Source organism: Lepidochelys kempii, chromosome 14 (genome assembly GCF_965140265.1).
Source record: "Lepidochelys kempii isolate rLepKem1 chromosome 14, rLepKem1.hap2, whole genome shotgun sequence".
Classification (NCBI taxonomy): Eukaryota; Metazoa; Chordata; order Testudines; family Cheloniidae; genus Lepidochelys; species Lepidochelys kempii.
In genome coordinates this window covers 39,117,923-39,134,738 of record NC_133269.1, presented here as the reverse complement: position 1 = coordinate 39,134,738, position 16,816 = coordinate 39,117,923, and the positions used below count along the sequence as shown (strand labels likewise).

General features: G+C 51.7%; 1 pseudogene; it reads right to left on the bottom strand.

Annotated features, from left to right (window-relative positions):
* The window catches only part of LOC140897512 (zinc finger protein RFP-like), a 76,555-nt pseudogene that overhangs the window by 34,360 nt on the left and 25,379 nt on the right, over nucleotides 1-16,816 (bottom strand).

Here is a 16,816-nt window from a genome sequence, read left to right as displayed (position 1 = left end):
CCCAATCAGTGAACAGGTTCAGTACAGTGAGAAGTTACTTAAAACTCTGTTCACTTTACAAAATGTTCTTCTGATTCCCGCAAAAGACCAGCCACCTTACCAGATCAATACTCGTTTGAATCTTACCCAAAAGACCACGCTGCCAGCCAATAAAAGGGGGCTTTTTCTGCGGAAAAGGACCTAGGGGTGACAGTGGACGAGAAGCTGGATATGAGTCAGCAGTGTGCCCTTGTTGCCAAGAAGGCCAATGGCATTTTGGGATGTATAAGTAGGGGCATAGCGAGCAGATCGAGGGACGTGATCGTTCCCCTCTATTCGACATTGGTGAGGCCTCATCTGGAGTACTGTGTCCAGTTTTGGGCCCCACACTACAAGAAGAATGTGGATAAATTGGAGAGAGTCCAGCGAAGGGCAACAAAAATTATTAGGGGTCTAGAACACATGACTTATGAGGAGAGGCTGAGGGAGCTGGGATTGTTTAGCCTGCAGAAGAGAAGAATGAGGGGGGATTTGATAGCTGCTTTCAACTACCTGAAAGGGGGTTCCAAAGAGGATGGGTCTAGACTGTTCTCAATGGTAGCAGATGAGAGAACGAGGAGTAATGGTCTCAAGTTGCAGTGGGGGAGGTTTAGATTGGATATTAGGAAAAACTTTTTCACTAAGAGGGTGGTGAAACACTGGAATGCGTTACCTAGGGAGGTGGTAGAATCTCCTTCCTTAGAGGTTTTTAAGGTCAGGCTTGACAAAGCCCTGGCTGGGATGATTTAACTGGGAATTGGTCCTGCTTCGAGCAGGGGGTTGGACTAGATGACCTTCTGGGGTCCCTTCTGTGACGAAGTGGGACTCTTCTTAATGTTTCCTCTGAATAGTATGGGGGTGCCTCAGTTTCCCCTAGGCAGTTCTTAAGTATCTAGGGGGTGGGGTAAGGGTGTATGATCATTGCAGAGCCCTAGAGGGCCGGTGTGTGCAGGAGTCTGGACACAGAGAATGGCCGACACCCTGTTTCCTGGCAACTGATGGCCTGGGCCCTTCCCCCCTGCGAGGTGAGAGCTAAAGGGTTGGAGAACAAAGGAATCAGGTGACCACCTGGCCCGGGAAAGGAACAAAGCCCAGAGGAGGAGGGGCTGGGGGGAGTTTCAGTTTGGGGCTGGCTGGGACATGGAGTGAAGTGCAGACGTGGTTGTCTGGCTTCCTGCCCCCCAAAATGGACCCAGCTGAGGGGTCCCGTTCTCTGCACCTGCAAGCTCTGTTTTAGACCATGTTCCTGTCGTCTAATAAACCTTCTGTTTTACTGGCTGGCTGAGAGTCCCGTCTGACTGCGGAGTTGGGGTGCAGGACCCTCTGGCTTCCCCAGGAGCCCCGCCTGAGTGGACTCGTGGGGGGAAGCGCACGGAGGGGCAGAGGATGCTGAATGCTCCGAGGTCAGACCCAGGAAGGTGGAAGTTGTGTGAGCTGTGTGTCCTGAAGACAGGCTGCTCACAGAAAGGCGACTACCCCAGAGTCCTGACTGGCTTCATGGGGAGCAGTTCCAGAGCATCGCCCAGGGACTCCGTGACAACTGGTGGTAGCGGTGGGATCTACTGCACCCCGTGGATGGCACTTCCTGCAGTAAGTGACTGGGGAGCAGTAACACGAAGGGGGATTGCCGAGGACCAGGCCTGCTGAAGGTTCAGAGAGGAGCGGTTTCGGGGGGCGGTTAACCCCTGGGAGTGTGTGACCAGCGAGAAGGACTGTGCAGTAATGGGGTCCCCCTAGGGACTGCAGTGAGCAGTCTCAGGGGCGGAGGAGCCTGCAGCTTGGCCCGGGGAGAGAGAAGGACTTTTGCAGTAACAGGGTTCCCCTGGGGATTGCAGTGAGCGGTCCCAGGGGCAGAGGAGTCTGCAGCTCGACCCTGGCAAAGAGGTGGTGACCTCGAGAAGGGCTGGCACACTAGGGGTTCTCCCTGGAAACCGTGGGGAGCTGAGAGTACACAGGCCTGTGAGTCCACAACAACTTGGGAAGAGCGGAGTGATGGCCTGTCACCGTCTCCTTAAGAAGGACATTGTAACCCTGTGCAGAAAGAGAGGGTTCCGCATTGGAAAGTTCACCAAAGCACAGTTAATTGTGCAGCTGGAGGAGGATGACCGCTCGAAGGAACAGACTCCTGACCCCAAATGGGGCTATAGCAGGATCTGGGAGCAGCTGGAGTGGTAGCCGGCATCCCCAAGACTCCAGTCCCCAACCAGACGAGGGTCTTCACGATCGGGTTCCCCATCAGGGGATCGGAGATGGACGGGATTGGAGCTGAGTCCGAGGGAGCAAGAGGACTGTGGGAGACAGCGAGAGCCCGAGAAAGAGCTGCAGAAGCAGCAGCAGCATGAACTGGCGGTGGTGGGGTGGAGAGGCCTAGGGGACCTCCCCGGGGTGAGTGGGGTTAGACACTGGGGTGCCAGTTCCGCAGGGAACCTCGAGACTAAATTGCTGCCCCAGGTTAAGGAGTGGGGGGATGTGGATGCCCACCTCACTGCCTTTGAGCAGGCTGGCGATTTGAACCAAGGGGACCCTGCGGAAAAGCCCCAGTGTCTAGCTCCCTTGCTGGGTCCCAAGGCCATAGACTCCGTCAGCCAGATGGTTGGGGCTGTGGACAGGCTCCCACTCCTGGTCCCAACCTGTATGTCTGTGTGGAGTTTCCTGGGGCCAGGCCCCTCGGATCTCCAGTGGGAGCAGAATGTGATGGTCAATGGGGAGACATTCTTGGGGTGGCCAAAGGGCATGGGCTGCATAAACCTTCCCACATGCGGCCTGCGAGTGCTATCGACCACCCCTGACCTAAGGGAGGGCGTGAAACTGGAAGGGCCTGGTGTAACTCCCACCAAGGAAGGCTGGGGCATCCATGGGAACGTTGGTGGCTTCGAACTTCCCCAGGTCACCGGCTAAAGTGACCCCGCTCAGTTCGATCTCGAAGGGGGGAGAGATGTGACGAAGTGGGACTCTTCTTAATGTTTCCTCTGAATAGTATGGGGGTGCCTCAGTTTCCCCTAGGCAGTTCTTAAGTATCTAGGGGGTGGGGTAAGGGTGTATGATCATTGCAGAGCCCTAGAGGGCCGGTGTGTGCAGGAGTCTGGACAGAGAGAATGGCCGACACCCTGTTTCCTGGCAACTGATGGCCTGGGCCCTTCCCCCCTGCGAGGTGAGAGCTAAAGGGTTGGAGAACAAAGGAATCAGGTGACCACCTGGCCCGGGAAAGGAACAAAGCCCAGAGGAGGAGGGGCTGGGGGGAGTTTCAGTTTGGGGCTGGCTGGGACATGGAGTGAAGTGCAGACGTGGTTGTCTGGCTCCCTGCCCTCCAAAATGGACCCAGCTGAGGGGTCCCGTTCTCTGCACCTGCAAGCTCTGTTTTAGACCATGTTCCTGTCGTCTAATAAACCTTCTGTTTTACTGGCTGGCTGAGAGTCCCGTCTGACTGCGGATTTGGGGTGCAGGACCCTCTGGCTTCCCCAGGAGCCCCGCCTGAGTGGACTCGCTGGGGGAAGCGCACGGAGGGGCAGAGGATGCTGAATGCTCCGAGGTCAGACCCAGGAAGGTGGAAGCAGTGTGAGCTGTGTGTCCTGAAGACAGGCTGCTCACAGAAAGGCGACTACCCCAGAGTCCTGACTGGCTTCATGGGGAGCAGTTCCAGAGCATCGCCCAGGGACTCCGTGACACCTTCCAACCCTGATATTCTATGATTCTATGATTCTATGAATCCTTTAGTATCTAAAATTAAAGTTTTATTAGAAAAGAAAAGAAATGAAAGAGAAGAGAGTTGTTAAATGGTGAAAGCAATCAGATACATACATACATACTCCACATATAAGGTTTTTAGCAACACTGGTGAGTTCGCTAGCTTGTAAAGTCCCTCTGGAACACATCCACACCTTGGATGGGTCTATCAGTCCTTTGTTCAAAGCATCCGTTTGTAGAGAATTTACTCCAGAGGTGAGAAGCAGTATTGAAGACAAAATGGGGAAGATATAGCTGCCTTTTTATATCCTTTGCCATGTGACTTGTACATCCATTGTCCCAAACACAAGCTCCCAGCACATGGGCATGGAAAGGTATTTGGAGTCCCCTGTCCACAGGCATGTCCCTACATGTCCTGCTGACTCATAGGCAGAGCCCCTGGCTTCTCTCAATGGTTCATTGTACAGCTTATTGCCCTTGATGGGCCACCAAGCAGGCTGGATAGTGCTGATGCTGGTCTGCCTGGGAGTGTCACCCAGATGCACAGCACAATTTTGAGACACAAATATACCACACATATCTATAGCTTATGATACAAAGATGATACACACCTGTAAACATGATGATCATATTTAGCAAATTATAACATTGCTACTGATGCCTTACATGGCATATCTTGTATATGATTTATTGTGATTTTGTAATATTGGTGTCAATGATATTTTAAAATGGTCACCCATATTCCATACCACATCACACTCAGATACTGTTGGAACCCGACTAAAGGAGTTCTTTGAGTGAAAGCAGGAGCCTGGTGAAACTGGGCATAATATGCATATGATCTCCAGGAGAGAATGAGCAAAGTGGCAAGAACCTTGACGAGTTCCAGACCCAGATATGGTTCTGAAAGAGCAATTGGTGCTGGGGCTCCGGGATGATTCCCTCCGCCGTGAAATGAAAAGGAGGTTTAAGGAAGAGCCTGGTAAGAAGTTCCATGAACTCATGCCAAACCCCTGTACAAGAAGTGAATGCAACTAATGGGGAAAAGGTCCTGCCCCAAAACACAATTAACATTGGGAAGTTTAAGTGAAGATGTAGAAAAACTAGCGGTCCAACAGGAGGAGATGCTGCAAGTGATGACCGAGTTGATGAAAGAAAAAAATCCCATTAGTATGCCAAAGTATCCAAGGACATCGGGATCCCGAGATCCCCACTGAAGGATGAGCTGGGAAGGTACAACTGTTACACTTGTGAAAGGCCAGGGCATACTAGCCAAGAATGTCCACTGAGAAGGAGAGCAGAGTCCCAGCCACTCAAAACCAATGGGGCACCAGGAGTGAGTGGTCCATCTACAGTAGAAGGCCAAGCAGTGGCAGAAGGATTCCTAGGCCTGTCCTTGTGGAAAATCACTCTGCATGCAGTGTTGAGAGGAATGTGGGCAGTGCCAGCATATCTAGCAACTTCTGTAAGCGAGCATTTGGAGACTGTCTAACTGCTGAAGTATGTATAGTAGGAGTGAAGACCAGATGTTTGTTAGATGCTGGCTCAGAAGTCACCACCATTACTGAGTCACATTTTCAAAAATATTTGAAGGACAAAGCTGACCATGCACAGCACACAGTTTGTATGTCTAACAGCAGTTAATGGAGTGGCAATCCCAGTGGTGGGGTGCCTCGAAGCAGACAGAGTACATGGGCCAGACACTGCCAGGGAAATTCATCTTCATCCTGAAAGACAAAGCCTCTGAAGAGAGCCATATGGAAGAAGGAGTCCCAGGGATTCTAGGAATGAACATTAGTAAGCTGAAGGAGCTGCTCTTGCCAGGAGAAGGAACCAGGAGGATGAACCGTCATGAGCACTCTACGAAGAATGCTGTTCTGAGTAGACTACTGGCTCCAGTGGAGAGGCAGAATCGTTCCCTGATCCCCACAATGAAGATTGGAAATGTTAAAGTGGGCAGAAAAGGGAAGACCACTATTCCCTCCTTGGAGATGGAAGATCCTTGATGAATGCTGCTGGGTTCAACAAATATCGAGTGCTGGTAGAGCCTACATCTGGGTCATGCCTACCTCATGGAGTCCAGTCAGCTAATGTTCTGACTAGTGCCATCAAAGGAAGAGTACCAGTGAGTCTTCTAAACTCAAGCGTGAAGGCTCTGGAGTTGAATCCTCGGAACGGAACAGCAGAGGTACACCAGCCTGAGGAGCTGATCCCTCAGGTGAAGGCAACATTTGAGAAGAATAAAAATGAGCTGCAGGTGACAAGGAGGGAGAAAGGAGAACAAGTTACCCTTCGTCAAGAAAGATGTGGTGGGAGACTGCCAGTTCCAGTTCAAGCAGCGCTCAAGGAGCTGGTTCCTGCACAAGTGGCTAACTTAAGGGCGTTGCCAGAGAAGCATCAAGAACTCTTTTCTAAGGCTGAGGTGACCAATTTCCATGACTGGGTCAAAGGTGTCCATGACAGCCCAAAGACAGCTGGCGAAGCTGCTCTCAGCACAACTAAAGACACAGCCCAAAGTAGGAAAAGGACTTATGATTGCAAGTACAATGGAGCTCTCATCAGACCTAGTGACTGTGCACCAGTTCATAACCATAGATACCGAGGGCTTAATAAAATACAGAAGTGGGAGTCGAATCCCCACATTGTAGTCGCTCAGAACAATCCTGAGCTGCCAGTTGACGCCATCCGGCCTGAATGAGGAGGTCCTGAAAGTGTAGTGCATAGGGACCAGCTAGAACATTGCCTTCTTAGTCCAGTCGGGGACCACAGGAAGCATAGATCAGTGTGCCCTGAGGAGACTGAAATCAGTTGGGGGATGGTTCTAGTCCCACAAACTGAATATCGAGGCAAACCCAAACCCTAACGAGAATGGCCAGATCCCTCAAATTGACCTGGTGTTACCAGGGACAGAGAAATAGAAATTGTCGGTAATGAACCATCAGTCTGAAGAAGGTCCCAGAGAACTACTAAGGGTGTACTGCCTGTTAAATTTAGAGATAATTCTGTTATTGGTTCTATGTAGTGTTTTAATGAAAATTATCCTGTATAGTAGGAAGAAGTAGACATCGAATGTTAAATATGTTGAATGTTCTTTTGTTAATTTTGTATATGACATGATGCTGGTATACAGTACGTTGCAAACATGGGGCCTTGATGTACCGGTGTGAATATTGTGGCTGTAGTGGCAGAATTTTAGCAAGGGGGAATGTAAGAGGATTGTTGGCCCATTACTAAAACTCAGTGAGGGTTTTTGGTTGGCTAGCTCCCAGTATCAAAAGGAAGGGAAGGGTTGATGGGAAATCAGGACCCTGACACTGACAGTCCCCAGGAGCAATGGGGAAAGGCCAATGCTCCAGGTCAGCCTGACTGACAGGGCGGGCAGGCTAAGGAGCGAGTCAGGTGGCCAAGGGGGTCCCATCCTCCGTGTGAGCTGAAATCGCCTTGGACAGACAGAGTGGGGCTGTGCTAAGGAGAGAGCAGGGGCCCAAGCTGACCTGGGGAGCCAGAGAACCAGCCAGGGAGCAGGTCAGTGCTGGGGGCAGAGTCACAGAAGCAGCCCGCAGAGCAGACCTGTCCTGGGAGGAGAGCTTCAGCAACCAGAGCCAGAGAATCCAGAGAAGCAGCCCAGGGGGTTGGAGGCAGAGCAGCAACAGCACAGAGGAGAATGAAGCTGGGGGCTCGTGTAGTCTGGTGTCGGGTGCAGTGAGCAGCTAGGGCTAGCAGGGGAAGAGGGGACCCTGGGCAGAGGGCCCACCCAGGGAGACTCCATCAGTCAAGGGTCCCTGCAGGCCAGACTGGGAGGGGGGTCATAACCCCTATGGGGGTGGGCTGATGCTGGGAAGAAGGGTCCTGCCACCTAGAGCCTGAAGGTGTGTGGCTGCCGCCAGAGCAAGTGTCCAACCCGCAGCATCCCTGCAGCACAGCCAGGGCCTGAGAAGGAGGTCTGGGACGCGTGAGGAACAGATTGTGAACGTCCCTTCCATTCCAGAGATGGCTGGTTGTGATGTTCCTTGCCACAGAGCAGGGTTATGTGCTTTCCTTTAACCTTTCCCATTTTTCCTTATGTTTTCAAAACTGATTGCTGTCTAATAAATTGTATTTGCTTTAAACTGTATGTAATGATCAGTGGGTTAGGGAAGTGTCCAGTGCAGAGAGAGCCCCCCAGAGTAGGGACACCCTAGCCGCTGCTCTAAGTGACCACAACAAGGTTGGGGGTCAAGCCCCCCGCAGAATCCTGGGCCCAGCTTTGTTGGGGTTATGAGGACTCTGCCAGACAGGAGAGTGGAAGTGGAGCCCTCGAGGTCAGGCAGGCCTGTGGGTGAAGGGAGTGGGAGCGAGGACTCAGATCCTTTCACTAGCCCATTTCACCGGGGTCGTGTAGAAGCCAGGAAAGTTCCCCACAATAGTGGGACCATTTCCCCACTTACACTGATTTTGCTGTGTGTTTAAATTTACACATTGTGAGTAGTTCCACTGACTTGAGTTAAGTATTTTGTTCAGACACTTTAGGGGCTTAAATAAATCCTCTAAGAAACAGCAGACACAGGGCGGATTCCTACCTGATTCCATCTTGTGAACATAACAAATAAGGAAGAAAACAATAAAACCAGGGAGAGGGGAGCTGGCTCGGGAGCTGTGGCAGAATAAGAGAATCTTCATCTTCTTCACTGTCACTTGATCTAGACAACAGGAAGAAGGAGGAAAGAAAAGTATCATAGTGAGCATAACACCAATTAACATTAAATCATTAAAGTCAAGCATTAAAGAGGACACAGTAAATAAAAAAGGAATAAATACATTATTAAGTGACCTCTTTTATATTACGGAGTTAGAACAACCATTGCAGAGTCCACCATCATAAGAGACCACACAGTCCCGGATTCGCAGACAAGCTCCAGCATGGTCCGAATGGGAGGTACTAGATCTCATTGCATATTGAGGAGATGAATCTGTTATGGCAGAACTACGTTCCAAAAAAAGAAACGCAAATACGTACGCTAAAGTCTCCAGGGCCATGATGGAAAGAGGCTACTCCAGGGACAAGAGTAGTGTTGTACAAAAATCAAGGAGCTCAGGCAAGCGTACCAAAAAGCCAGGGAGGTGATCGGGCGCTCTGGGTCACAGCCCCATACATGCCGTTTCTACCGTGAGCTGCATGCAATTATGGGGGGTGACGCCACCACTACCCCACCACTGTCCGTGGATACCTGCAAGGGGGGAGTTGCACAGAGCGAGGAGGATGAGTTATTGGAGGATGAAGAGGAGGAGGACAGTGCACAGGCAGCAAATGGGTAATCAGTTTCCCCCCCAGCCAGGAACTATTCTTAACACCGGAGCCAACAGCCTCCCCCCACTCCCAAGGCGGGCTCCCAGACCATGACACTGGAGAAGGCACTTCTGGTGAGTGAGAGCCTGATCAGAGCCACCCGGTGGGGGGTGGGAGGAAACCCAGCCGTGCTGAGCTGTTCGCATTTAGTTTAAAGGGCTCATCCCTGCTCAGAGCCTCATCGGAGCCATGCGGTGGATGCAGGGGGGTGGGGTGGGGGGGGGGTGTTGTGTGAAGCGATCATCCCAGAGAGCCCGCAGGCCCTCCTTTTATATGGCAAACCCACCAGGCATTGCTTGCTACGGGAAAGGGGGCCCGGCAGTTTGAAAGCATTGAAATGAATGCGGAAGAAGCAGAACCCCGTGTGCCCCTAGTGCTTACCATGGCTGCCTGCAGCTGAATTCTGTTGCCCTGCAGCGTGTGATGGCTTACTCACATGAAAGTCGAAAGTCGCAGGCACTTCAGTATAAGAGGCAAAATGCGACCTTGTACAGAAAGAACATGTGCTGTGTACTATGAATTGCCTGTTTCACTGACAAAGAGCATCCCCTTTGTTCTCTAAAATGTATCTTTTGAAATACTACCCTCCCTTTTTCTCCTCCAGCAGGTGCAAATGTTTCAACACAGCCCCTATCTACTCCATCCTAGAGACTGGTCCAGATTAGAAGGTGGAAAAAACGAACTCGGGACAACTTGTTCGCCAGCCTCATGTAGTCCTCCCACACTGATAGGGCCCAGCTGAATGCATGGAGGCAAACAATTGTGGAGTCCCATAAAGCGTTAAATGAACACGAAGAGAGGAGGGATGCGTGCAATGAGAGCAGGCAGGATGCTATGGTCAGGCTCATGGGGGAGCAAACTGACATGCTCCGCTGTATGGTGGATCTAATGCAAAAAGGCAGCAAGACCACAGACTGCCGCTGCAGCCCCTGTATAACCACCTTCCCTCCTCCCCAAGTTCTATAGCCTTCTCACCCAGACGCCCAAGAACACGGGGGGGGGGGGGCCTACAGGGACCCACACACGCAACCCCAGAGGACTGCACAAGCAGCAGAAAGCTGGCATATCCAAAATTTTGATTTGGTTTCTGGACTTGTCCTTTCCTCCTCCTCCACCCCTCCAACCCAATACCCTCCCCCTCCCCCAGTCTACCTTCTCATTTCTCTCAATGTGTTGTGCAACAAATAATAAAGAACGTTTTTTCAACAATTGTGACTTTATTTCCTTTCATATATATAGGGGACGGGTAACTTCAAGAGAAACAAACACAACTGTCACACCATACCCTGGCCAGTCATGAAACTGGCTTTCAAAGCTTCTCTGATGTGCAGTGAGCCCTGCTGCGCTCTTCTAATCACCCTGTTGTCTGGCTGTGCGAAAGTGGCCACCAGGAGAGTTGCCTCAACCTCCCACCCCGCCATAAACGTCTCCCCCTTACTCTCACAGATGTTGTGGAGCACACAACAAGCAGCAATTACAATTGGAACATTGGTTGTGCTGAGATCTAACCGAGTAAGTAAACTGCGCCAGCGCACTTTCATACATCCAAAAGCACATTCTACCACCATTCTGCACTTGCTCAGCCTATAGTTGAACTGCTCCTTACTACTGTCCAGGGTGCCTGTGTACAGCTTCATGAGCCATGGCACTAAGGGGTAGGCTGGGTCCCCGAGGATAACTATAGGCATTTCAACATCCCCAACAGTAATTTTCTGCTCTGGGAAGTAAGTCCCTTCCTGCAGCTGTTCAAACAGACCAGAGTTCCTGAAGATGCGAGCGTCATGCGCTTTTCCTGGCCATCCCACAGTGATGTCGGTGAAATGTCCCTTGTGATCCATCAGAGCTTGCAGCACCATGGAAAAGTACCCCTTGCGGTTTATGTACTGGCCACTCCGGTGTTCCAGGGCCAAGATAGGGATATGGGTTCCGTCTATCACCCTGCCGCAGTTAGGGAACCCCAGCGCATTGAAGACATCCACAATGGTCTGCACATTTCCCAAAGTCACAACCCTTAATAGCAGTTGGTCAATGATTGCGTTGGCTACTTGCAGTACAGCAGTCCCCACAGTAGATTTGCCCACTCCAAACTGATTCCCAACTGACCGGTAGCTGTCGGGCATTGCAAGCTTCCACAGGGCTATGGCCACTCGCTTCTCAACTGTGAGGGTTGCTCTCATCTTGGTGTGTTTCCGTTTCAGGGCAGGTGATAGCAAGTCACAAACAGCGATGAGCTGCCAAAATCTTAACAATGGGTTCCCTCCTCTCCCCACGAGGGGGTCGTTGCCCACCCCCGCCCCCCGGGACTCCTGCCCCATCCAACCCCCCCGCATTCCTTGATGCCCCCCCACAGGATCCCTGCCCCATCCATCTCCCTCCCCTGTCCCCTGACTGCCCCCAGAACCAGGCAGGAGGGTCTCATGGGCCACCATAGTGGGTGCCCACCCCACCCCTAAGAGCCAGAGGCACCTGCCAGGGGGAGAGGTGGGGAGGCCCGGTGATGCTTACCTGGGGCAGCTCCCAGGAAGCATCTGGCAGGTCCCTCTGACTCCTAGGGGCAGGGGAGTGTAGCTAGGGGGGAGCAGGGGGAGCGACTGCTCCCCCATTGATCACATCAAAAGTGGCGCCCTAGGTGCCAACTCCCTGGGTGCTCCGGGGCTGAAGCACCCATGGGGAAAATTTGGTGGGCGCAGAGCCCCCACCGGCAGCTCCCCACCCCGCACCCGGCCCCAGCTCACCTCCGCTCCGCCTCCTCCCCTGAACCCACTGCCCGGCTCTGCTTCTCCGCGCCCCTTCCCCCGGCTTCCCGAGAATCAGCTGTTTGGCGGGAAGCCGGGGAGGGCTGAGAAGCAGGCCACAGCTTCCCGCTCAGGCCGAGAGTGGCGGAGGTGAGCTGGGGTGGGGAGCAGTTAACCTGGGGGGGTGCGCACAGGGTATCTGCTGCGGAGCGGGCGGCCCTCCTCGCGCCCCCCCCCCCGCCCCAACTCACCTCCGCTCTGCCTCCCTGGGCCTGAGCGGGAAGCCACCGCTTGCTTCTCAACCTGCCCGGGCTTCCCACCGAACAGCTGATTCATGGGAAGCCGGGGGGGGCGGAGAAGCAGAGCGGGGCGGCGCATTCAGGGGAGGAGGCGGAGGCAGAGCGGAGGTAAGCTGGGGCTGGGGGTGGGGCGGGGAGCTGCTGGTGGGTGCTCTGCACCCACCAAATTTTCCCCGTGGGTGCTCCAAAGCTGGAGCACCCATGGAGTCGGTGCCTAAGGCACCACTTTGGGCCAGTTAAATTTAGAAGCCCTTTTAGAACTGGTTCTCCCTCACGGAACAACTGGTTCTAACAGGGCTTCTAAATTTAACAACCGGTTCTCGCGAACCAGCTCCAGCTCATCACTGGTCACAAAGTTCCATGAAAGTGGCCCTCTGCATACGAAAGTTTCGCAGCCACTGGGAATCATCCCATACCTGCAACACTATGCGGTCCCACCAGTCTGTGCTTATTTCCCAGGCCCAGAATCGGTGTTCCAGGCCCAGCGCCACCATGATCTCCCAATCGCCACATGCCGTGCTTCTAGGAACATCTGTTTCCATGTCCTCATCACTATCGTAATCGCTCTGTCGTCGCTCCCTCGCCCGGTTTTGCAGGTATACACATACTGCTGGATAATGAGTGAGGTATTTACAATGGTCAAAATAGCAGCGGAGATCTGAGCGGGCTCCATGCTTGCCGCGCTATGGCGCCTGCACGGGTAATCCTGGAAAAAGGGAGCGAAACGTAGGAGAGCAGAGTTGGCGGCAGAAGCTGTGCCGCTCAGTTCACGATGGCCAAGCAGAGTTGGCAGCGGAAGCAGTTGATGAGGAAGAGAAAGAGTAGATACTTATAGAGATGACATAGAAAGATGAGAGGAAATGTGAGATGGATTCATAGTACCAGGAGAGAAGCGGTGCACCGTACTGCACCGTCTGCTGAAAGCAGTATGGCGTCTGCACGCCAAAAAGACACAAAAGGATTGTCTGCTGTAGCTTTCACGGCGGGAGGAGCGACTGACGACACACACCCAGAAACACCCGTGAGAATGTTTTTGCCCCATCATGCGCTGGGAGCTTAACCCAGAATTCCAATGGGCGGCGGGGACTGCGGGAACTGTGGGATAGCTACCCACAGTGCAACACTCCGACATTCCATGCTAGCCTTGGTACTGTGGACGCACTCCGCCGAATTCACACGCTTTAGTGGGGACACACAAGACCGAATGTATAAAATCGCTTCTGAAAATTCGAATAGAATAATTTCGAAATAATTTTGGACTGTAGACGTACCCAATGTCAGCTCCCAGACTGCTGCACCGGGCAACACAGTATGGGGAGAAGGTGTGATGTTATTGACACAAACTGGGACCGTATAGATCATTGTTGCAACCAAGGTTCTGTAGTGGCACCAAATCTTGTATAAAGGAGGTCAAATAAAGTGTCTAAGACAAGGTTATGGTTTGCTGATTATGATTGTGCTATCTGGGTGCATGTATCATTATTCTATTTAAAGTTATAAGTATTGGCTCTATACGGTCTGCATTTCAAACTTGTGCTAAGCTTCTGGGTGACACCCCAGACAGTTTGGTATCAGCACTGCCTGGCCTGCTTGATGGCCCATCAAGGGCCATCAGCTGTACAAGTGACCCATTGAAAGGAGGCAGATTCACCTTGTGACTCAGCAAGGTATGCAGGGACCTGCCTATGGACAGAAGTCTAAGGGCTTGGCTCCACTGGAAACTTTAAAGCACTGTTGTGGGAACGCTCCCGCAGCAGCACTTTGAAGTGTGAGTGTGGTCACGTGTGAGCACTGGGAGAGAGCTCTTCCAGTGCTCCTGGTCATCCACCTCCACGAGGGGATTAGCTCCAAGCACTGGGAGCCCGGCTTTAAAGCGCTCAGACTTGCTGCGCTCAGGGGGGTGATTTTTCACACCCCTGAGCCAGCAAATTAGAGCGCTATAAAATGTAAGTGTAGCCAAGCCCTAAGGCTTTTTCTTGCCATGTGCTGGAATGATTGTCTTTGGAACAAAGAAAGAAAGGCCATATGACAAGAGACTATAAAAAGCTACTGCAGCTCCTCCATCTTGTCTTCAATCCTGCTTCTGACCTCTGGAGGGACTTTGCTACAAACTGAAGCTCTGAACAAAGGACTGAATGACCCATCCCAGCTGTGGACATACTCCAGAGACCTGATCTGAACCTGCAGTTTATTCTACAACTGCTACAAGCCTGAACCAAGAACTTTGCCGTTACTGTATGTAATTGATTCCATTTAACCAATTCTAGCTGTCAGCTATATCTTTTTCCTTTTATGAATAAACCTTTAGATTTTAGATTCTAAAGAATTGGCAACAGCATGATTTGTGGGTAAGAACTGATTTGTATATTGACCTGGGTCTGGGGCTTGGTCCTTTGGGATCGAAAGAACCTTTTTTCTTTTACTGGGGTATTGGTTTTCATAACCATTTGTCCCCATAACGAGTGGCCCTGGTGGTGATACTGGGGAACTGGAGTGTCTAAGGGAATTGCTTGTGTGACTTGTGGTTAGCCAGTGAGGTAAAACCAAAGTCTTCTCTCTTTGGCTGGTTTGGTTTGCCTTGGTGTGCAAAGGAACCCCAGCCTTGGGCTGTAACTTCCCTGCTTTAAGCAATTTGTCCTGAATTGGCACTCTCAGTTGGGTCCCATCAAAGCCAGCATCATTACAGAAGGTGAGCAGCCCTCAGTGGTTAAAGAACAGGTTAAAGACTACTTAGAAAAGCTGGACATGCACAAGCCCATGGGTCCAGATCTAATGCATCCAAGGGTGCTGAGGGAGTTGACTGCTGTGATTGCAGAGCCATTGGCCATAATCTTTGAAAACTTGTGGCGATTGGGGGAGGTCCCGGACGATTGGAAAAAGGCAAATATTGTGCCCATATTTAAAAAAGAGAAGAAAGAGAACATGGGGAACTACAGACCCATCAGCCTCACCTCAGTCCCCGGAAAAATCATGGAGCAGGTCCTCAAGGAATCCATTTTAAAGCACTTGGAGGAGAGGAAGTTGATCAGGAACAGTCAACATGGATTCACCAAGGGCAAGTCATGCCTGACCAACCTGATGGCCTTCTGTGATGAGATAACTGTCTCTGTGGATATGGGGAAAGCGGTGGATATGATATACCTTGACTTTAGCAAAGATTTTGATACAGTCTCCCACAGTTTTCTTGCCAGCAAGTTAAAGTAGTATGGATTGGATGAATGGACGATAAGATGGATATAAAGCTGGCTAGATTGTCGGGCTTAACGGGTAGCGATCAATGGCTCAATGCCTAGTTGGCACCTGGTATCAAGCGGAGTGCCCCAGGGGTCAGTCCTGGGGCCGGTTTTGTTCAACATCTTTATTAATGATCTGGATGATGGGATGGATTGCACCCTCAGCAAGTTCGCAGATGACACTAAACTGGGGGGAGAGGTAGATATACTGGAGGGTAGGGACAGGGTCCAGAGTGACCTAGACAAATTGAAGGATTGGGCCAAAAGAAATCTGATGAGGTTCAACAAGGACAAGTGCAGAGTCCTGCACTTAGGACAGAAGAATCCCATGCACCGTTACAGGCTGGGGACCGACTGGCTAAGCGGCAGTTCTGCAGAAAAGGACCTGGGGATTACAGTGGATGAGAAACTGGACATAAGTCAGCAGTGTGCCCTTGTTGCCAAGAAGGCTAATGGCATATTGGGCTGTATTAGTAGGAGCATTGCCAGCAGACAATAGGACACTTGGAGTATTGCATCCAGTTTTGGTCCCCCCACTACAGAAAGGATGTGGACAAACTGGAGAGAGTCCAGCGGAGAGCAACAAAAATGATTAGGGGGCTGGAGCACATGACTTACAAGGAGAGGCTGAGAGAACTGGGGTTATTTAGTCTGCAGAAGAGAAGAGTGAGGGGGGATTTGATAGCAGCCTTCAATTAACTGAAGGGGGGTTCTAAAGAGGATGGAGCTCGGCTGTTCTCAGTGGTGGCAGATGACAGAACAAGGAGCAATGGTCTCAAGTTGCAGTGGGAGAGCTCTAGGTTGGATATTAGGAAACACTATTTCACTAGGAGGGTGGTGAAGCACTGGAACGGGTTACCTAGGGAGGTGGTGTAATCTCCTTCCTTAGAGATTTTTGCGGCCTGGCTTGAGAAAGACCTGGCTGGGATGATTTAGTTGGTGTTGGTCCTGCTTTGAGCAGGGGATTGGACTAGATGACCTCCTGAGGGCTCTTCCAACCCTAATCTGCTATGATTCGATGACTTGAAATAGAACAGAAGCCATGACTGTATGGATACAGTTATTAGAGCAGGGGTGGGGGAACCTTCCCAAAAGTGGGGGATAAGGGAGCCCTGCCCCCTACATGGATCTGCCCCTGCCCCCTTCCCTCTGAGGTCCTGCCCCCGGCCAAGGCGGAAGTGGGAATGGGGGTCCCAGGCCCTCCACCTGCCCGGTGTGTGGGGGCCCACGAGTAGTCCCTAGCCAATGTCCCTTCCCCCAGGGCCCCCTGCCCAGGGCAGGCGGGGGGTCCGCAGCTCCCCAGTGTGGGCTACCTCAGGCACCCTGGGTCACAACTGGGAAAGTAAAATACTTTCTCGTTCATAAAGTGAAATCTCAGAGAACCTTCTGACTCAAAATCAGGAAATAAAGTTCACCTTTTTCCCCCCTGAGCCCTGCTTTACTCAGCACCTCACGATTTGGTCATGAGTTACAGAAGGTTTAGCATCATCATCATGAGAGAAAGAAATAAAAGGTTCCCAT